The sequence below is a fragment of the Dendrobates tinctorius genome, unplaced genomic scaffold (genome assembly GCF_039654945.1).
Source record: "Dendrobates tinctorius isolate UK_male_01 unplaced genomic scaffold, ASM3965494v1 ptg000063l, whole genome shotgun sequence".
Lineage (NCBI taxonomy): Eukaryota > Metazoa > Chordata > Amphibia > Anura > Dendrobatidae > Dendrobates > Dendrobates tinctorius.
This window is the reverse complement of record NW_027361731.1, coordinates 7,517,459-7,540,076: the sequence shown is the minus strand read 5'-3', so window position 1 is coordinate 7,540,076 and position 22,618 is coordinate 7,517,459. Positions and strand designations below refer to the sequence as shown.

At 46.7% G+C, this 22,618-nt stretch overlaps 2 protein-coding genes across 4 annotated transcripts in view; both read left to right on the top strand.

Annotated features, from left to right (window-relative positions):
* The window catches only part of LOC141094206 (uncharacterized), a 302,483-nt gene that overhangs the window by 42,379 nt on the left and 237,486 nt on the right, over positions 1-22,618 (top strand). The gene's annotated exons all lie outside the window — the stretch shown is intronic.
* LOC141094254 (uncharacterized) overlaps positions 1-22,618 on the top strand; it is a 35,143-nt gene that overhangs the window by 10,125 nt on the left and 2,400 nt on the right. The window lies entirely within an intron of this gene.

Below are 22,618 nucleotides of genomic sequence, written 5' to 3'. Positions count from 1 at the left end.
CTGGGAAGGGTCAGGGTTAATCAATGCAGCAGCTGCCGTAAGGGCGCGCTTCAATCCCTCAAAAGCCTGTAAGGCGGCTCCCTCCACATTGACAGGAGCAAAATCATCATTAACATCTTTCAATAAATCATACAGTGGTTTAGCCAGATAAGCAAAATCTTCAATAAATTCTCTGGAAAAGTTGATAAGACCCAAAAATTTTCTGAGCTCAGTAATATTAGTTGGTATGGGGACAGCCTGAATAGCTTTAACCCTGTCATGCATGGGTTTCTTTCCTTCTGCTGAGACAGACACACCCAGAAATTTAACCTCTGATTTCATCACTTGTACTTTGTCTAGACTCATTTTGAGTCCTGCATCTTGTAAAGCCTGACAAACATTTTCAAGGGTCTCTTTGTGTTCACATTCATCGACAGTTTGAATCAATAGATCATCCACATACTGTAAGACTTTGTCTCCGTAGCCAAGGGGTTCTAATACTTGAGCCAATGCCTGATGGAAATACACAGGAGAACTGTGAAATCCCATGGGCAAACGTGTGAACAAGTATTGCACAGTCTCAAAAGTGAATGCGAAGCGAAGGGCAGATTCAGGTGTTAGGGGTACTGAGAAAAAGCCATTTGCAATGTCCAAACAAGAAAACTCTTTACAATCACTCCTCAGCTGTGACATAACTTCAGGGGCAGATGCAACAAGGTGAGCAGCTGAGGGAGTGTACTTATTTACAAGTCTCAGGTCTACTACCATTCGAAAACTGCCATCTTCCTTTTTACAGGTAGAATAGGACTGTTACATGGGGAATTACCTTTCACAACAACACCTTGCTTCTCTAATTCACTGACTGCTACCCTTATGTAAGGGATTGCATCCTCCGGAATACGGTACTGACGCTGGAAAGGTGGCAGTTTTTCACCATCAATTTTAACCTGAGTTTGCATTAACCCACAATCAGTTTTCTTTGAGATCCACAATTCAGGGAACCTTTGCTTCAATTCATTTTTCAAAGCATCATTGTCAGTATTTTCAACATTTTCATCAGCACTTAATCCGAAACTAGCAATGGGGAATTTGTGACTCCCCTCATCCTCCTCCACAGGTACAATTACAGAACAGATAGTGGCTTCTTTATTCCGCCACAAGACTTTGTTACATAAATCAACAACAATTCCCATTGCTCCCAAAACATCAGTTCCCAAAATAGTGGACCGTAACTGTGGGTTTACCCAGAAAGCGCATCGAAGACCCCTTTGCTTCGATCCCCCTGTGTCCTGAAATCTCAGGTTCACTGGACAACTTTTTACTACTTGAATACAGGAGCCCTCAAATCCTACCAAAGTGGTAGTCTCAGGCAGTCCAGGGGGTGACTGCAATTTGTGTCTTGTTACTGAAACTGAGGCTCCTGTATCGATGAGGATGTTTTCCCAAGGCAGCCCCTCTATTCTCCCTCTGACATAAGGTCTCCCATCGCTGCCCAAGGAAAGGTGGTCAAGGAGGGTAAGGGGAACAGGGGGAGCACTCCCATCAATCAGTGTTACCTGCCATGGGAAGCCCGAAAAATCCATCATCCCCATCTGGACACGACTTCCGTCCAACAGCTGCCACCTCCCCCCAAAGAGATCCTTAGTCAGGGTCCAGTCCTCATGTTCCTGTAGCTCCCTAATCAGCGGAGCATAGGGACGAGGAGGAGTGACCCCTCCCTGAATAGCATGGACCTCCGGGTGCGGATGAGTCAAAGCTACAGGGGAAGGAATAGGAGCAGAAGTCTCCTGTGAGACTGGGTTAACCATTTGAAGACCATTATACTGCTGATACTGCCTAGGGTCATTCACTGCTGGATACGGAGGTCTAACTCCAAAAGGTGGTCTAGAGAACTCCCGGGGCTGTTGGGGGTTAAATGGTGCCTGGGGTTCTCGGCGTACAATCCCTGGCACAAGGTTGGGACAAGAATGTCTAAAGTGTCCTAACTGTCTGCAAAAATAACACAAGGGGGACCTCTCATGGGATCCCGTGGGGGGCTCTGCTGAACGGGATCTGCCCATTCTCGGCAGCTGGCCTTATCCCCCCGGCCTCCCTGAATCAGCAGATACACCCCGAGGTGAATGGTATGCAAAAACATTAGACTCATCACCCTTCACCTCGGATTGCATCATTCTAACATTGGTTAATAAAGCCTCCACCACGTCCTCAATTGATTCCGCATTTTGCAAAACTCCTGATTTAAAAACTCCTTCCAGGGGCACCTTTTTTACAAATTGTTCCATCATAGCAAATTTATCACCCTGGTCCATAATATCTAAGGTCTTATCAAACACAACGCACCAGGCTGCAACTCATTTATCTGCCTCTATCCTGAGATCACTCTCCTTTCTAATTTTAAAGGAATCTAACAATGCCGGAGAGGGCTTTCTCCCCCCTAACTTCTGTGAAATCACAAACTTCATTCTTCCCTGCGGCTCTGTCAGATCACACTGAACACCCTTCGCTTGCTGGGCTCTAAGGTGGGACATGAACTCAGGGGGCACAAAAGAAATGAAATAATGGGAAGCATCTTCCTTACATTTAATTTGAAATTTATCTAGCCATGACTCAAAATCAAGAACATTATGAAGCACTCCCTTACTTTCCTCCCAATTAGGCAAATTTTTAATAAATTTAAGATGGACCAGGGACATTTGGGCAGGGATTTTTCTTGAGGTCGAAGCAGTGTCAAATTTATATTCCTCCTGGGATAAATCATCTCTTTCCTCCTCCTCCTCTGCCAACCCTTTACCCAACTGTGTCTGCATATGCTGAAGCTGCCAGGACAATCTATCCTGTGTATTTGTATATTCTCTTATCCAGTCTCCTAACATTGACTTCCATTCTGAGACTGTGTCTGCATCAGCCCCGCACTTCTCCACTGCAGACTCCATCTGTGCTATAAGTGCTGTCAAAGGCTCCAACTCAACCCCCTCCTTTTGTGTTTCCTCTGCTGGTCTCAATGTCTCATTCAACTGTTCTAATCTCTCCCCATACACTGTCCCTCCCCGGGTGACCCCGTACACATACTGCGGTTTAGGCTGTCTATCAAGAGGCTGATCATAAGTTATCACTGTCTTACACAAAGCCGCTACTCGGCTATTAGTCTTCCCTAGCGAATTCTTTGTATCTAGTTCTCTGTGGTAAACCAACGCATACAATTTAACCACGTGGTTTCCACATTAACCCCCTCCAGCTGGGGTGTGCCAGCATATTTCTCTGCCTGCTTCTGTAACCACTCCATATTTACAGTGGTCTACAAGGATGAATTTTACTCTGCTCTAGTATCAACAAATGCAATTTAAGCAAAGTTAGATACTCACACCTCTCTTGAATGGAAGACCTCGCTGCAGCTATTTGGGGTCGACCAGATATCAAAAGAGGTGCAGCCGTGATTCCAGCCTCACGTGTTACGCTTGCCAAGCATCTCCCCACGCCCTTTTAAAGCTTCTTACTACCCGGCACAAAAAAGTTCTCACGTCCTTGTGGATAGCTTCTTCTTAGTTGCTCATATATTTTTTATAGTCTTTTTTTCTTCTGTACTTTTCTTATAAAAAAATCGGGCAGGCGGTCTCGGAGCAATCACGAGAGGTTCTCCTTCAGGCTGGCTTCCTTTGATCGGTTTCACATGTGGCCACACGCGTTTTTTTGTTTTTTTATTCACTCTTCCAACCTCAAACTCTCATCTGCAACTTCTTCCAAAGGTTCTTTTGGAGGCTGCTCTCCGGAGCCGCTCCTCCTGGCTGGCAATCGCCACTTGTAAGAAAAAGTCCTGATTGGGAGAGTTTGATGAGCCGGACAAAATTGCAGACAATCTTCTAAAGCTGAGGTCAAAGTTTATTCAGAGATACACGGCAAAACAGAGCAGAAAATCAGAGAAGTTGAAATATGCGGGCAAAAACAGGAATTCAGACGGGCAGAGATTCGCTAGGAAGTCTGGCGGTGATAAGGCCCCTACCCTGGCCATGGTGTGGCACAGCGGCATAATGGCGGTGGAATGGCCCCGAGCAACAGTAACAGGAGCTTTTTATATATTATGCAAACAAAGGAAGCTGTATACATATTATAGCAAAAGGCCGTATATGGTTACATCATATCTTTTTGGACAAAGGAAGAAGTAACACAATATTACATCATTAATTAACTCTTCACTAGTGTTGAGCATTCCGATACCGCAAGTATCGGGTATCGGCCGATACTTGCTGTATCGGAATTCCGATACCGACTTCCGATATTTTTTCAATATCGGAATTCGGCATCGGAATCGGAAGTTCAGTTGATTGACGGCCTGACGTCATCATGATGCGCGGTGTGTGCGCATCATGATGCGCCGTCATTTCGGGCCTTCCGGGGGTCTCTGCCGGCCTGCCGGGGGGCTGTGCCGGCCTGCCGGGGGGCTGTGTGGACTGCCCGGGGTCTGTACCGGCCTGCCGGGGGGCTGTGCCGGCCTGCCGGTGGTCTGTGCACCCTGTGGGGGTCTGTACCGGCCTGCCGGGGGGCTGTGCCGGCCTGCCGGGGGGCTGTGCTGATGTCCGGGGGTCTGTGCAAGCATCGTCCGATGGGACTACAAGTCCCATCGGGCGATGCCTGCTACCATGACAGTGATTGACACATTAGCCAATGATGGGACAGTAGTAGTCCCATCATCCGGCTAATGTGTTAAATGTTAAAAAAAAAAAAAAAAAAAAAAATACTACATACATACTACATGCATGCTACATACATGCTACATGCATGCTACATACATACTACATATATACTACATACATACTACATACATGCTACATACATACTGCATGCTACATACATACTACATACATACTACATGCATGCTACATACATACTACATATATACTACATACATACTACATACATGCTACATACATACTGCATGCTACATACATACTACATACATACTACATGCATGCTACATACATACTACATGCATGCTACATACATACTACATACATACTACATACATACTGCATGCTACATACATACTACATACATACTACATACATACTACATGCATGCTACATACATACTACATATATACTACATGCATGCTACATACATATTACATACATACTACATATATACTACATACATACTACATACATGCTACATACATACTGCATGCTACATACATACTACATACATACTACATACATACTACATACATACTACATACATACTACATACATACTGCATGCTACATACATACTACATACATACTACATACATACTACATGCATGCTACATACATACTACATATATACTACATGCATGCTACATACATACTACATGCTACATACATACTACATACATACTACATACATACTACATGCATGCTACATACATACTACATGCATGCTACATACATACTGCATGCTACATACATACTACATACATACTACATACATACTACATGCATGCTACATACATACTACATGCATGCTACATACATACTACATACATACTACATACATACTGCATGCTACATACATACTACATACATACTACATGCATGCTACATACATACTACATATATACTACATGCATGCTACATACATACTACATGCTACATACATACTACATATATACTACATACATACTACATACATACTACATACATACTGCATGCTACATACATACTACATACATACTACATACATACTACATGCATGCTACATACATACTACATATATACTACATGCATGCTACATACATACTACATGCTACATACATACTACATATATACTACATACATACTACATACATGCTACATACATACTGCATGCTACATACATACTACATACATACTACATACATACTACATGAATGCTACATACATACTACATGCATGCTACATACATACTACATGCATGCTACATGCATGCTACATACATACTACATGCTACATACATACCACATATATACTACATACATACAATACATTCATACAATACATACATAGACATACAGTACATATAACATAGAGTAACATACTTACCAATACTTGTCACATTGTTCCCCGAAGCCATTGTCTTTTCCGGGATAAATATTAACATAACAAACCACAAAAATACTCACCCACGATCCGAAGCAGTCCACGAGTGTGTCCCACGACGATCTTGGGTAGAGAACTGCAGCATCAGATGATGCTGCCGTTCTCTACGGGCTGCAGGAATCCAATGACGGAAGGTAGGTATCCTTCCGCACTGTATTCCTCCGCCACTTAAAAAAAAAAAGTCCCTAGTCTCACTTTATGCCATTGCTGTGTGGGAATTTCCCACACAGCAATGGCATAAAGTGAGACTAGGGACTTTTTTTTTTTTAAGTGGCGGAGGAATACAGTGCGGAAGGATACCTACCTTCCGTCATTGGATTCCTGCAGCCCGTAGAGAACGGCAGCATCATCTGATGCTGCAGTTCTCTACCCAAGATCGTCATGGGACACACTCGTGGACTGCTTCGGATCGTGGGTGAGTATTTTTGTGGTTTGTTATGTTAATATTTATCCCGGAAAAGACAATGGCTTCGGGGAACAATGTGATAAGTATTGGTAAGTATGTTACTCTATGTTATATGTACTGTATGTCTATGTATGTATTGTATGAATGTATTGTATGTATGTAGTATATATGTGGTATGTATGTAGCATGTAGTATGTATGTAGCATGCATGTAGTATGTATGTAGCATGCATGTAGTATATATGTAGTATGTATGTAGCATGCATGTAGCATGCATGTAGTATGTATGTAGTATGTATGTAGTATATATGTAGTATGTATGTAGCATGTATGTAGTATGTATGTAGCATGCATGTAGCATGCAGTGTGTATGTAGCATGCATGTAGTATATATGTAGTATGTATGTAGCATGTAGTATGTAGCATGCATGTAGTATATATGTAGTATGTAGCATGTAGTATGTATGTAGCATGCATGTAGTATATATGTGTTATGTATGTAGCATGTAGCATGCATGTAGCATGCATGTAGTATGTATGTAGTATATATGTGGTATGTATGTAGCATGCAGTATGTATGTAGCATGCATGTAGTATATATGTAGTATGTATGTTGCATGTAGTATTTATGTAGTATGAATGTAGCATGTATGTAGTATGTAGTATGAATGTAGCATGTATGTAGTATGCATGTTGTGTGTATGTAGCATGTAATTTTTTTTTTTTTTTTTACATTTAACACATTAGCCGGATGATGGGACTACTACTGTCCCATCATTGGCTAATGTGTCAATCACTGTCATGGTAGCAGGCATCGCCCGATGGGACTTGTAGTCCCATCGGACGATGCCTGCACAGACCCCCGGAGCCTGCACAGACCACCGGCAGGCCAGCACAGCCCCCCGGCAGGCCGGCACAGCCCCCCGGCAGGCCGGCACAGCCCCCCGGAGCCTGCACAGCCCCCCGGCAGGCCGGCACAGCCCCCCGGCAGGCCGGCACAGCCCCCCGGCAGGCCGGCACAGCCCCCCGGAGCCTGCACAGACCACCAGCAGGCCGGCACAGACCACCGGAGCCTGCACAGACCCCCTGGCAGGCCGGCACAGCCCCCCGAAAGGCCCGTACAGACCCCAGAGAGGCTGTACAAGGGCAGGAAAGGGTTTTTCTTATTCCAATACCGGAAGTCCCATAGACTTGAATGGGACTTCCGGTATCGGAATCGGCGATACCGATACTTTTTTTAAAGATCGGCCGATACCATCGGATACGATACTTTGAAGTATCGGACGGTATCGCTCAACTCTACTCTTCACCAAACCACATTAAAAACACATAAATCCAATATTCTCTCTAACTACTGTCATTAATCTTATTACTGCTCTTAGACTAAACCCATAAATTCATACATTTGACAATTGTAGAAGTCTGTTTCCTACTAACACTACTAACACTATCCTAAATACACATATTTACCATATATTCGTTGGTTCTCTTTTCTCATTGCCCTGAGGCTGATCCAATTTACCTATATGCACATCTGCTAAATTTGTTAATGAGCATGATCTCATTTTAAATCCTCCATCTGCTTTTACAGAGTACATCGTATTAGTTCTATTGTAAAAGTTGAATATATTCTTTCCTACCTTTCACAAGTTGGCTGCCTGGTTGATCATGGCAGCTCAGTATATTATAGCTGACCATTCTCTTACATTTACCTGTTACGATTAGTCCCCATCCCAGTCCTTGTATGCATGGCCCCATCTTTATCCTGATATGATTGGTCCCATCCTTTCCTTATACTGGTATGCATGGCCCCATCAGAAAAGATAAAAAAAAGCGTTACACTTACCTTCCCAGCGCTCCCTTGCAGCGTCGTGTTCCTACGACAACAGCTGCTTTATACTTGTAAGCAGCGCTTGGCAGGGACATTATGCACTGCTTTCAAGCCAAAGAGCAGCTGCCAGAATACTCACTGCTCTCTGCATGCCAGGACTGTTCATCGCAGAGAGCAGTGAGTATTTATTGCTCTTCAGTATCGCGCAGTGTCAGCTGGAGCCTTCCTGCTGCTGCCGGTGGTCATGTGTGCTGATACTTGAGAAATTATTATTCTGAATATTCATGTATTCAGTCGTCCATGATAGCACCACCTGAGAGAGGGGATCCGCCCTCCAGGAACAGGAAATCCTACAGATACATAAGGGTGACACCTCTCCCACGCATCAGTTGGTTTCCTGTTCCTGGAGGACAGGATTCCCTCCAGATCATGCTATCATGGACGAAGGAATCCCCAGGCCGGCTGTCCGACTCAGGTAGCGGGGGGGGTCTCCTACTTCAGGCAGTGCGGAGCTCCCTGGAAGCGCCACGGTGACCCGCGCAGGGTTTCACGGCAGTGTACGGGGCAGGTGGGAGCGGGGTCCGGTGGATGCCCGTCTCCTGGGCTGGCGCCGGCGGGTAAGTAGGGCTTTCTCCCAGAATCCCAGTCCTTACCCCAGCTAGTGCAGCTCCCCTCGCCTAGGATCGCGGTCGGGGTCGTGCAGCTGCGCTCGGCGGTGGCGTCCGGGGAGCACTATGTGTCGGCGGAGCTGGTGGCCGGCTCATCCTCATGCGTGCCGGGCCGGGGGTAGCGCGGGTGAGAGGCGGGGCCGGTGGCGCCGGTGGTCTGCGCGTCCTCGCACCCGGACAGGATGTGGCACGGCGGGGGGCGGGGCCGGTGGTCTGCGCGTCCACACGCGCCGGACCGGAAGTGGCACGGCGGGGGTGGGGCCGGTGGCGTTGACGGCCTGGGCGTCGGCGCGCGTCCCCTGCCGGAAGTGGCGGGGCTGGTGGCGCCGGACCGGAAGTCGCGTACCGGCCGGCTTTCTCTACCCGTGCGTCGGCGGCGCAGGCGCCGTTGACGCGGTGGGGCGGGGAGGAGGCATGGCATGCGGGGGGACATCGGGGAAAATGGGGGGGCGAAAATCAGCCCCTGGCCACGTCACCTGTGAACCCGGATTTCCGGGGGGAGAAAAAGGGCACAGATGCACTGCTGAGTGGCTTCAAGCTCAGAGGCAGGATGGACGAGCCGGAAGCTCCCGTGCCACAGCTGGACAAAGAGCAGGAACGTACCTCAGAGAGGTCCCAAACCAGCTCCCAGCAAAAGAAGAAACGAACTGGACAATCCGGCCACAGAAGTTCCTCCAGGCCGATGGATCCAGCTCGCCCCCCCGTGATCCGGTACCTACGCCTTCTGATCAGGGTAAGAGATCTTCGAGAATGTGCCCTGATGCAGTGTCCCCCTTATGTTTTTCCTCCTATAGGGGAAGAAATGTACTGACAAGGCAAAAAACAGGGAATGCGCCCTTTGTAAATGCCCCTTGCCGGATGCCTACCCTAAGAGGCTGTGCCAGTCATGCATACGGCAAATGGTAAAAAAAAAAAAAGGGGGGGCGTAGTCCCAAAAAGTTACAAGCATACTTCCTTGCTCTATCCCCCCTCCTGTAGGTGGCAGAAGAGACCCCTGACTTTGCTACAAGTCTAAGGGAAATAATCAGAGCGGAGGTTAAAGCCCTAAAATCCGTACCCCAGGGGGAGTCGTCTAGGAAGAGAAAGAGGGCGTGAAGACTCCTCAGAACCCTCCACTTCCGCGTCCGCATCCTCTTCAGAGGAAGACACCAGTCGTTTCTGCCTAGGTCTTGACCAAGTGGACAAACTAGTCAAGGCAGTTAGGGCTACCATGGGGGTAACAGACGCCAGACCTGAACGGTCAGCACAGGACCTAATGTTCGGGGGTTTAGACCCCAGGAAACGTAAGTCGTTCCCGTTAAACGATAAGGTCCAAAATTTGATTAATAAAGAATGGAGGAAGCCGGAAAGGAAAGGCTCCCTACCACGAGCCTTTAAACGGCGATATCCCTTTGAAGTTCCTGTGGTAAATAAATGGGACAAAGCCCTGAGATTGGATGCAGCAGTGGCTAAGGCGTCCAAAAAATCCACGATTCCCTTTGATGACATGGTCTCTTTGAAGGATCCGCTGGATAAAAAAGTGGACTCCTACTTAAAAGGCACATGGGAAATGTCAGCTGGGGCCCTGAGACCGGCAGTTACAGCTACCTGCATGGCCAGATCTATGATGGTCTGGCTGGACCAATTAGAAACACAGCTAGTGGACAGAGCCTCAAGGGAATCTATCCTAAAAACCCTACCTACCATCCAGGACGCGGCAGCCTTTTTAGCCGACGCTTCAGCAGACTCTGCGAGAATGGCGGCCAAGGCTGCAGGGCTATCAAATGCAGCCTGACGAGCTATATGGCTGAAATGCTGGTCCGGGGATATCCAGGCCAGATCCCAGCTTTGCTCCATCCCATGTGAAGGAGAATATCTATTCAGACCAGTCCTGGATGAACTCCTGGAGAAGGCGGGCGATGATAAAAAGAAATTCCCTTCCCTACCCACCACTTCCTATAGGCGTCCCTTTGCTAGGAAGAGATTTTTTCGGAGGAGGTCGTCCAGGGATCGGGGCAGATGGGAAGATAAGAAAAGAAAAGGTACTGGTTTTATGTTTGGAGGGGGACATCAAGAAGCATCCCGTGAGTCCAAGAAACCTCCCCAATTACTAGAGGCCCCGGTGGGAGGTAGACTATCGGCCTTCTACCCAGCCTGGTCGCGGATCTCAAACAGTAACTGAATCCTGGGGTTGGTGGCCGCAGGCCTAAAGCTCGAATTTGCCTGTGTCCCCCAGAACAGCTTTAGAGCCACTCCGCTTAGATCTTCCTTGGCGGAACAGACTGCCCTAGAAACTGAGGTTATTGATCTATGCCAGAAGGGGGTACTGACAAAAGTACCAGAGGCAGAGAAGGGCGAAGGCTTCTACTCCCCCCTATTTTTGGTCCGTAAACCGGATAATTCCTACAGGACCATAATTAATCTGAGGGCGCTTAACAGATACCTAGTCATTCGACCTTTCAAAATGGAAACGATCAGCTCCACCATAAAGTTGCTGTTTGAAAATTGTTTTATGGTGGTGTTGGATTTAAAGGACGCTTATTACCATATACCCATCTATGCGCCTCATCAACGTTTCCTTAGAGTGGCAGTTCATTTGGAGGGGTTGTTACAGCATTTCCAATATGTCGCCCTTCCCTTTGGTATAGCAGTTGCCCCCCGGGTGTTCACTAAAGTTATAGCGGAAGTTATGGCCCATCTACGGGAGGCAGACATCCTAGTAATCCCCTACCTGGATGACTTCCTAATTGTAGGAAAAACAGCAGCCCACTGTCTCGATCAATTGCAGAAAGCAAAATTGGCTTTAGAAAGGTTAGGGTGGCTATTAAATATCAAGAAGTCCGGTCTACAGCCCATGAAGGTCCAGCAGTTCTTGGGCTTAACCCTTGATTCACAAAATCAGGAATGTCGTCTTCCTCCCAATAAATTGGTCCGCCTACGCCAGTAGGTCTTGAACACCTCTAATAGCCCTTCCATGTCTCTCAGGAAGGCAATGTCCCTCCTGGGTTCTCTCTCATCCTGCATCCCCGTGGTCCGGTGGGCCCAGTTCCACACAAGGGTGCTACAGGGCGAGGTTTTAAGCCACCAAAAAATCCTGGGCGGGTATCTAGAAGGTCGGTTGACTCTGTCCCAACACACTTTGAGATCACTTGAGTGGTGGCTAGAAGAGAACAATGTAGCCAGAGGAGTACCCTGGGAATATAACATAACCCAGGTAGTCACCACGGATGGAAGCCCTACGGTTGGGGGGCCCACATGGGGGAAACCTTAATTCAAGACCTGTGGGATAGTCATCAGTTGGAAATGTCCTCCAACCTGAAAGAGCTAACAGCCATAGAGCAGGCAGTTAAAAACCTTCTTGTGTATCTACAGGGGCACCATGTTCGTATATTCTCCGACAATCAGGTCACCGTGGCTTACATCAACCACCAAGGCGGCACTCGGTCCAAGCCCCTGATGGAGGTAGCAGAATGGCTGTTCCAGTGGGCAGAGCAACATCTCCTATCTTTAACAGCTCTGCACATAAAAGGAAAGGAAAACACCACGGCAGACTTCCTCAGCCGCAACCTCCTAAAGCAGGGAGAATGGTCCTTAAAAGCGTCCATCTTCAACCAGGTAGTACAAAAATGGGGACAGCCAGAAGTGGACCTCTTCGCCACCAGAGAAAACAGGAAGGTGCCTCAGTTCTGCTCCCTGAATCCCAGGGAGAACCCCCTGGCAGTAGATGCTCTTTTAATCAAATGGGACTTCAGGCTAACATACGCCTTTCCTCCCCTGACTCTACTACCCCTAGTGATGAGGAAATTCAGGAAGGACAAAGCGAGGGTTATAGTGATCGCCCCGTTTTGGCCCAGGAGGGCATGGTTCTCATGCCTGAGGACCATGTCGGTATCCAACCCTTGGGTCCTACCAAACATCCCAGACCTCCTGTCCCAGGGCCCAGTTTACCATCCTCAGGTAGCTGGCCTATATCTGATGGCGTGGATTTTGAGTGGGCACTGCTAAGAGAGAGAGGTTTTTCCCCGGCCCTAATTAACACCCTACTTAAAAGCAGAAAGCAGGTTACAACAAAAATCTACGTCAGGATCTGGAAGAAATTCCTTCAGAGTTCAGGGGTAGTAGCTGGACAGCCCACTCCCATAGCGCAGATCTTAGAATTCATGCAAAAAGGTCTGGATATGGGACTCTCCACCAGCACCCTCAAGGTACAGGTGTCGGCTCTTGGGGCACTGTTCAACTGCAACATTGCCAGCAACCATTGGATAGGTTTATTAAAGCAACAGGCAGGTCCAGACCGTTAGTAAAAAATAAATTTATGCCATGGGATCTAAACCTAGTTCTTACGGCCATGACAGAGGCCCTGTTTGAACCTATATCATCAGCCTCCACGAAAAACCTATCCCTTAAAGTGGCCCTCCTGGTGGCATTGACATCTGCCCATAGAGTGAGTGACATCCAGGCACTATCTAGACTCCCTCCTTACATACAATTCAGGGATGATAGGGTAATTCTTACGCCCGATCCGGCATACCTGCCTAAAGTAGCCTCCAGTTTCAATAGATCTCAGGAGATAGTTCTTCCATCCTTCCTCCCTAATCCCACGAACGATAAAGAAAGGAAATTACACACGCTAGACGTTAGGAGATGTCTCCTAGAGTACCTGACAGTTACCGACCCCTGGAAAAAAGATAATTCCTTATTTACTTCCTATCAGGGCACTAGGAAGGGCCTTAGGGCTACAAAAAGTTCGCTAGCGAGATGGATTAGGGAGGCCATTTCTTTAGCATACACCTCAAAAGGCAAACCGGCCCCTGGCAAGCTGAGGGCGCATTCCACCAGGGCCATGTCAACCTCGTGGGCCGAGAGATCGGAGGTCTCAATCGACCAAATATGTAAGGCAGCTACTTGGTCCTCTCCGAGCACCTTTTATAACCATTATAGACTAGACCTGAGTGCTTCCTCAGACCTCTCCTTTGGTGTCAGGGTTCTGCAGGCTGTAGTCCCTCCCTAAAGTAATTATTACTCTCTGTAATTCTCTCAGGTGGTGCTGTCATGGACGACCGAATAAAGTCGTAGTTACTCACCGTTTAACGGTATTTTTCGGAGTCCATGACAGCACCCGTACATTACATCCCTTTAGTATAATTTGGGTGTACACTTCTTCCTCTTATATGTACATGGGTAATTATTAGTCATGTAGAGTATTGTATATAAATTATGCTATTAACCATTGTGGTCCTCTTGTGCTCTGTAAACCAACTGATGCGTGGGAGAGGTGCCGCCCTTATGTATCTGTAGGATTTCCTGTTCCTGGAGGGCGGATCCCCTCTCTCAGGTGGTGCTGTCATGGACTCCGAAAAATACCGTTAACCGGTGAGTAACTACGACTTTCTCTTAATATTGGCACACATGACCACCAGCAGCAGCAGGAAAGCTCCAGCTGACACTGCGCGCTACTGAAGAGCAATAAATACTCACTGCTCTCCATGCAAACAGTTCCAGCATGCAGTTCCTTTTAACCCCCCACTTCAGGTGCAATCCCCTTTAATCCCCTCCCATCATCATCAGGTGCAGTCCCCCTTTAACCCCCCTCCCCACATCATCATGTGCGGTCCCCCTTTAACCCCCCTCTCCACATCACCATGTATAGGCCCCCTTTAACCCCCTCCCTGTTTTGAATGAGTCACAGAGGAGGGAAAAACAAAAAGCAAGCTAAGCCCAGAAAACCGGAGAGGTTGGTAACTAGCGGATTGCAGACCCCTGATCCTATCCACACAACTAGCAGTAGCCGTGGAGCGTGCCTACGATGGTCCTAGACTCCTCGTCACGGCTGGAGAACTAAATAAGCCTAAAGAAAGAAAGGGAAAATCTAAACTGCCCCAGAGCAGACCCCAAAGCAATAGACAGCCCCCAACATGTATTGTCGGTGAAACAAGATGAAAACACAAACACAGATCGAAAGATAGGCTGAGCAAACGATGGGGCCCTCACTAACTAGAAAGGTCAGGAAAGAAAAGCTGCTGTCTGCAATCACGCAAAAAACCCTGCCAAAAAATGTCCAACACGTCTGATAGAAAAAGGCCCTGAAGTCGCTAGACTTCAATTCCCTATATCAGCACTCAGGTATATTCTGAAGACAGAGCAAAAGAGATCAACCGATCAGAGACAAAATGGGGATTCAGCCCAGTCCCAGCCAGGGCTGGCTGAACACAAAAACTAAGTAAACCAGACAAAAACTCATATGAACAATAGCAGAGAAAACTTAGCTTTAAGAAGGCAGGAACCAAACTGGAAACCAGAAGCCACAGTCAGGAGAAATCACCAGCAAGAAACTAGGGAGTCGTCTGCCTTAAATCCGATCAGAAACTCCTGATGTCCAATCACAGTCCTCTTCCTCAGGTGGCCGATCTCTGCCATTTAGATCAGCTTCATTACCTCCCTTCACCAACAGAGGGAGTCCAGATAGAGAACTCACTACTCCTCTGTCAGCACAGCCAGCTCCATAACCCTCACCAGAAGCCAGAGGCAAACCCGAAAATGAGCTCACAACAGTACGCCCCCTTGAGGAGGGGTCACCGAACCCTCATCCACGCCACCAGGCCGATCAGGATGGGCCCGATGAAAAGCACGAACCAATCTATCGGCATGAATATCAGAGGCGGAGACCCAAGAATTGTCCTCCTGGCCATAACCCTTCCACTTGATCAAATACTGGAGTCTCCGTCTAGCCAGACGAGAATCCGGTATTTTCTCTACCTCATATTCCACATTACCTTTAACCAATACAGGATCAGGAGGTGCCGCCATAGGAACTACTGGCTCAACATATCTCTTCAACAGCGACTTATGAAACACGTTATGAATCTTAAACGTAACAGGAAGAGCCAATCGAAAAGAAACCGGATTAAGAATCTCCAAAATCTTGTAAGGTCCAATAAATCTTGGCTTGAACTTTGGAGAAGCCACCTTCATAGAGATATTCTTTGATGACAACCAAACCATATCACCCACTTTAAACCAGGGACCAATTGGCCTATGCCGGTAAGAAAACCGCTGGGCCTTTTCCTGGGAGGGAGACAACTTATCCACTACTTGGTCCAAAATCTGCTGCATTCTCTCTACCACAGTGTCAACACCTGGGCAGGCTGAAGATTCCACTTGCCCTGAAGAAAATCAAGGATGAAACCCAAAGTTACAGAAAAAGGGGGACATCAAGGTGGCAGAACTAGCTCTTTTATTTAAAGCGAATTCAGCCAAGGGCAAAAATGAAACCCAATCATCCTGATCAGCAGATATAAAACATCTCAAATAGGACTCCAAAGTCTGGTTTGTTCTCTCCGTCTGCCCATTGGTCTGAGGGTGAAACGCAAAGGAGAAGGACAACTGAATTCCCAGCTTGGAACAAAAGGTTTTCCAGAATCTGGAAACAAACTGAACTCCTCTGTCTGATACAATGCTCTCAGGAATCCCATGCAACCGAACCACCTGTTATAAAAACAAGGGTACCAACTCTGAGGAAAATGGCAACTTTGGGAGTGGTACAAGATGAACCATCTTAGAGAATCTATCACAAATCACCCAGATAACAGTCATTCTCTGAGAGACAGGAAGATCAGAAATAAAATCCATTGAAATATGGGTCCATGACCTCTTAGGCACCGGCAAGGGCACAAACAACCCACTAGAGCGAGAACAGGGTTTAGACCGGGAACAAGTCCCACAGGACTGCACAAAATTCCTGACATCACGAGATAAGGCAGGCCACCAAAAAGACCGACTCACCAAATCTCTGGTACCAAAAATACCTGGATGACCAGCCAATGTGGAGCAATGAACTTCAGACATCACTCTCTTCCTCCACTGGTCAGGAACATACAATTTTCCCATAGGACAACGCTCAGGTTTGTCCTCCTGGAATTCTTCCAGAGCACGTCTCAAATCGGGAGAGATGGCAGAAAGAACTACCCCCTCACCTAGGATGGTAGTAGGCTTGGTCACAATAGGAGAATCAGCAAAGAAACTCCTAGAAAGGGCGTCTGCCTTAACATTCTTAGTGCCTGGAAGAAAGGAGACCACAAAATCAAAACGCGTAAAAAACAAGGCCCACCTAGCCTGTCTAGGATTCAAGCATTTGGCCGACTCAAGGTAAATCAAATTCTTATGGTCTGTGAGGACCACAACTTGATGTCTAGCTCCCTCCAACCAATGTCTCCACTCCTCAAATGCCCATTTCATGGCTAACAATTCCCGATTCCCCACATCATAGTTGCGTTCAGATGGGGAGAAATTTTGGGAAAAGAAGGCACAGGGATTCATTTTAGACGTTACCGGATCTTTTTGGGACAAAACAGCTCCTGCACCAATCTCTGAAGCGTTTACCTCCACCTGAAATGGAAGTGAGACATCAGGTTGCCGCAAAACCGGAGCAGAAGTGAACCTCCGCTTCAGCTCCTGAAAGGCAGAAACAGCCTCTGAAGACCAATTCAGCACATCAGCACCCTTCTTAGTTTAATCAGTCAGTGGTTTAGCAATACCAGAAAAATTAGCTATAAATTTACGATAAAAATTAGCAAAACCCAAAAACTTCTGGAGAGCCTTCAAAGAAGTGGGTTGAACCCAATCATAAATGGCCTGTACCTTGGCCCGGTCCATTTCAATAGTTGACGGAGACAAAATAAATCCCAAAAATGAAATCCTCTGTAAACCAAAAAGGCACTTCGATCCCTTAACATACAAGGAATTCTCCCTCAAAATCCGGAACACAGTCCGAACATGTTCCACATGAGAATCCCAATCCCTGGAAAAGATCAAAAAATCATCCAGATAGATGATCAAAAACTTATCCACAAAGTCCCGGAAAATATCATTCATGAAGGATTGGAAGGCAGAAGGGGCATTAGTGAGCCCAAAAAGCATCACCAGGTATTCAAAATGTCCCTCCGGAGTGTTAAACGCCGTCTTCCATTCATCCCCATGCTTGATGCGAATAAGATTATACGCCCCCCTGAGGTCAAGCTTAGTAAACCAGCAAGCACCTTTAACTCTGGAGAATAAATCAGAAATCAGGGGTAACGGATACTGATATTTAACCGTAATTTTGTTAAGGGAACGATGGTCAATACAAGGCCTTAATGAACCATCTTTCTTGGCCACGAAAAAAAACCCAGCACCTAAGGGCGAAGAGGATGGTCTAATATGACCCTTCTCCAATGACTCCTTAATATAAGATCTCATAGCCTCATGTTCGGGTAATGATAAATTGAAAAGTCGACCCTTGGGAAATTTACACCCAGGTCTCAACTCAATTGCACAGTCATAACTCCTATGAGGAGGCAAAGACGCAGACTCATTCTCACTAAATACATCATAAAAATCAGCCAAATAGTCAGGAACATCATGCGACTGGGGAGAGGTGGAGAAAACAGGAGTGTCGCCAAGAGCACACCGACAACCCCAACTCACCACAGGCACAGATTTCCAATCCAAAACCGGATTATGGATTTGCAACCAGGGAAAACCCAGAACAATGGTATCATGTAAATTATGCAATACCAAAAATCTGCAATTTTCTTGGTGGTCTGGGGCGACCCGCATTATCACCTGGGTCCAAAACTGAGGTTTATTCTTCGCCAAAGGAGTAGCATCAATACCCCTCAACGGAATAGGCGTCTGCAGAGGTGTCATAGGAAAACCATAACGTTTAGCAAAATCCAAGTCCATCAGATTCAAGGCCGCTCCTGAATCCACAAAAGCCTTCGTGGAAAATGTGGACAGGGAGCAGATCAGAGTAATTGCCAAAAGAAACTTAGGTTGTACACCACCCACAGCAAATGTGTATGCAAAACGTTTCTCTCGTTTAGGGCAGACAGAAATAACATGAGAGGCATTTCCACAGAAAAAACAGCTTATTACGCCTTCTAAACTCCTGACGTTGCGCCCTAGACAAAACTCTATCACATTGCATAGGTTCAGACATTTGTTCAAAAGGTGGCAGCGCCTCCCGTGTAGTCTTGCGTTCACGTAAACGCCGATCAACTTGAATGGCTAATGACATAGAATCATCAAGACCAGAGGGAACAGGAAATCCCACCATAGTATCTTTTAAAGTTTCAGACAAACCCTTCCGAAAGAGAGCTGCCAATGCACTATCATTCCATGTAGTAAGGACTGCCCACTTTCGGAATTTCTGACAGTATAACTCTGCAGGATCCTGACCCTGGTTCAATGCCAATAGGGCTCTCTCAGCTTGATCAATAGCATTAGGTTCATCATATAACAACCCCAAGGTTTGAAAAAATGCATCCACATTAATCAAAACAGGATCTTCAGGTGTCAAAGAAAACGCCCAATCCTGGGGATCACCGTGCAGCAAGGCGATGACAATTTTAACCTGCTGCGCAGAGCTCCCCAATGAGATAGGCTTCAAGGCAAGAAATAATTTACAATTATTCTTAAAATTCAAAAATTTAGACCGATCCCCAAAAAACACATCAGGAGTAGGGATCTTTGGTTCAACAGCATGTGAATGAGTGATATAGGCGGAAATTCCCCGCACTTCAGCAGCGAGCTGCTCCACACGATCAGACAATTGCTTAATCTCCATCAAGGAGAAAGGAAAAAAAAGAATCCTCCTATGGCCCCAGAGAAAGAGAGGAGAAAATATACATATAAAAAAAAAAAATTCCGACACTTTTTTTTACAATTCTCTCCTGCTTTTGAGTACCCTAGAATCTGCAGTATGGCTGGTGATTCTGTTATGAATGAGTCACCGAGGAGGAAAAAACAAAAAGCAAGCTAAGCCCAGAAAACCGGAGAGGTTGGTAACTAGCGGATTGCAGACCCCTGATCCTATCCACACAACTAGCAGTAGCCGTGGAGCGTGCCTATGGTGGTCCTAGATGCCTTGTCACTGCCGGAGAACTAAATAAGCCTAAAGAAAGAAAGGGAGAATCTAAACTGCCCCAGAGCAGACCCCAAAGCAATAGACAGCCCCCAACATGTACTGTCGGTGAAACAAGATGAAAACACAGACACAGATAGAAAGAAAGGCTGAGCAAACGATGGGGCCCTCACTAACTAGAAAGGACAGGAAAGAAAAGCTGCTGTCTGCAATCACGCAAAAAACCCTTCCAAAAAATGTCCAACATGTCTGATAGAAAAAGGCCCTGAAGTTGCTAGACTTCAATTCCCTATATCAGCACTCAGGTATATTCTGAAGACAGAGCAAAAGAGATCAACTGATCAGAGACAAAATGGGGATTCAGCCCAATCCCAGCCAGGGCTGGCTGAACACAAAAACTAAGTAAACCAGACAAAAACTCATATGAACAATAGCAGAGAAAACTTAGCTTTAAGAAGGCAGGAACCAAACTGGAAACCAGAAGCCACAGTCAGGAGAAATCACCAGCAAGAAACTAGGGAGCCGGCTGCCTTAAATCCAATCACAAATTCCTGATGTCCAATCACAGTCCTCTTCCTCAGGTGGCCGGTCTCTGCCATTTAGATCAGCTTCATTACCTCCCTTCACCAACAGAGGGAGTCCAGATAGAGAACTCACTACTCCTCTGTCAGCACAGCCAGCTCCATAACCCTCACCAGAAGCCAGAGGCAAACTTGAAAATGAGCTCACAACACCTCCCCACATCATCATGTGCAGTCCACCTTTAACCCCCCTCCCCACATCATCATGTTCACACTGCACCCAGGGTTGGAGCTGCAGGTGGCATCATCCATCACTTATCTCTGTCCCTGCATCTAGTAAAGATTTCCTAAACTTTCTGGGAGTGCGGTAAGGGGGCAGACTCACCTGGTGCTGGCTGCTGACATTGGCCGTGCTGGCAGGACTCCCTCGCAGCACAGTGATGTGCAGTGTGAGCACCACAAGTCCCAGCAGCAGCAGGAGCTCCGCTGCCAGCCGTACCATCCTCTTGATGCATCCAAGTTTCAGTGCCTGCTCAGCTGCACCCCTGTTCTCCAGGATCGGAGGGACGGCTCGGTGGAGGAGCCGCCTCCAGCACCACCACCACCGCAGCAGCAGCACTTTGGAGCCACTATGGGACAGGAAAGAACAAAGCCCCTGGGAAAGCTTCAGGAGAGGGCAGCAGCGGCGGGCTGTTCAAACTTCTGCACAGGCCCTGATGTGCACTCTCCTGCTTCTCCGCACTGACGAGGGCTGTGATCATGGGCTAACGTAAGCCGCCGTGGCCCTGGTCAGCACGTGCACTAAGAGAGTACGCGCGCACCAGGGCCTGTGCAGAAGATTTAAAGGGCCAGCGGCCCATTTTGAAGCTCAGAGCTGCCGGCCCAGCAGGCATCTGCCCGCCTGGGCAGATTATCAATCTGGGCCTGCTGAGTTTTCAGTATGTATTAAAACTAATTTCATGGAGGATTGTGATAAACTACAGGAAAACCATTACACCTGTGCCATGATATATCTCTAATGTGCGTGGCTGATGGCTGTGATATACATTTATTCACCCCTGCAGGAGATGTGTTGGCATGGCTCGAGCTCTGGTTTCATGGATTCACTCCATGTCATAAATTATATTGTTTTCGATCCTAAGAAATTCAGATTACTGCACAATCTCTCCTGAAATGGGGAGCAATGTTATTTTCTCTAATCTTCAGGTCAGGAGTCATAGTAGCTCCAATGGTCCACCATTAATGAATGTATCTCCGGTTTACTGTTGGAGTTCTCCCCTCATACATACTGTACGTTGTTGTTGAGGATCTAACATATTTTTTATCTATGTCTTTTTTTACCTGTTCATTCTGTTTGATAGTTTGATTGTGGTGGGATTGTCCTGCCTCACTTATGTGAGAAGGACAGAATACAGAATCAGAAGACACAAGAGTAGTCAGTAAACTGGCCACGGTCACAACAGGAGACAAATACACAAGCCGCGAGCTGAGCACAGAGGACTGAACCAGAGGAGAACAACGCTGTGTCTGGCAGATTCCGGCCATATGCTTTGAGCTTTAGTAGGGTGTGGTACTTTCCATTTGGATGAAGTAGGGAGCAGATTACTCCAACTGGACACCAGGAACAGATCCCAGATGAGATTGGACAAACCTTATGCATGAGCCCTAATATAACTAAATGACAGGAAACCAGAATAGTCAAAATCCCCATAAAGTGATTCTATTTTATAAATTAATTCGCTGAGGGTTATAATCTATAGGAGGACTGAATATTTTCACTCCACAGCCACTTTCCGGAAATTAACACGCAGTGGATGTTGGAGAGTGAAAATCACACTTTTGCCATTTTCTTACCCAACACATAGTGCCCAGATTGTGCTCCAGGAGACACACACCATAAATTAAGTGGGTTCTTCTCACTATAATATTGCTAAATACAGGGATCCTAAATGTTGTGTGAGCACACTGCAAGGCTCAGAAGTGAGAGCGGATTTTGCAGGGTTGCTTTATAGAAACCCTTTTGCTTTTTAACAGCCTTTCAGCCACTAGTAGTGTGGGAACCTCTGTTTTTCCATTGAGAGATGATGGACCTAACTGAGTACTTGTTTTTTGTGACATGAGAATTGGTATTATTTTTGCCTACTGTGGTGTAATGACTACTGTGTCCGCTAGGGGGCGCTGTGTGGATGTCCCAAGAGAGAGGATGAGTGGCAGAATACTGAGTGG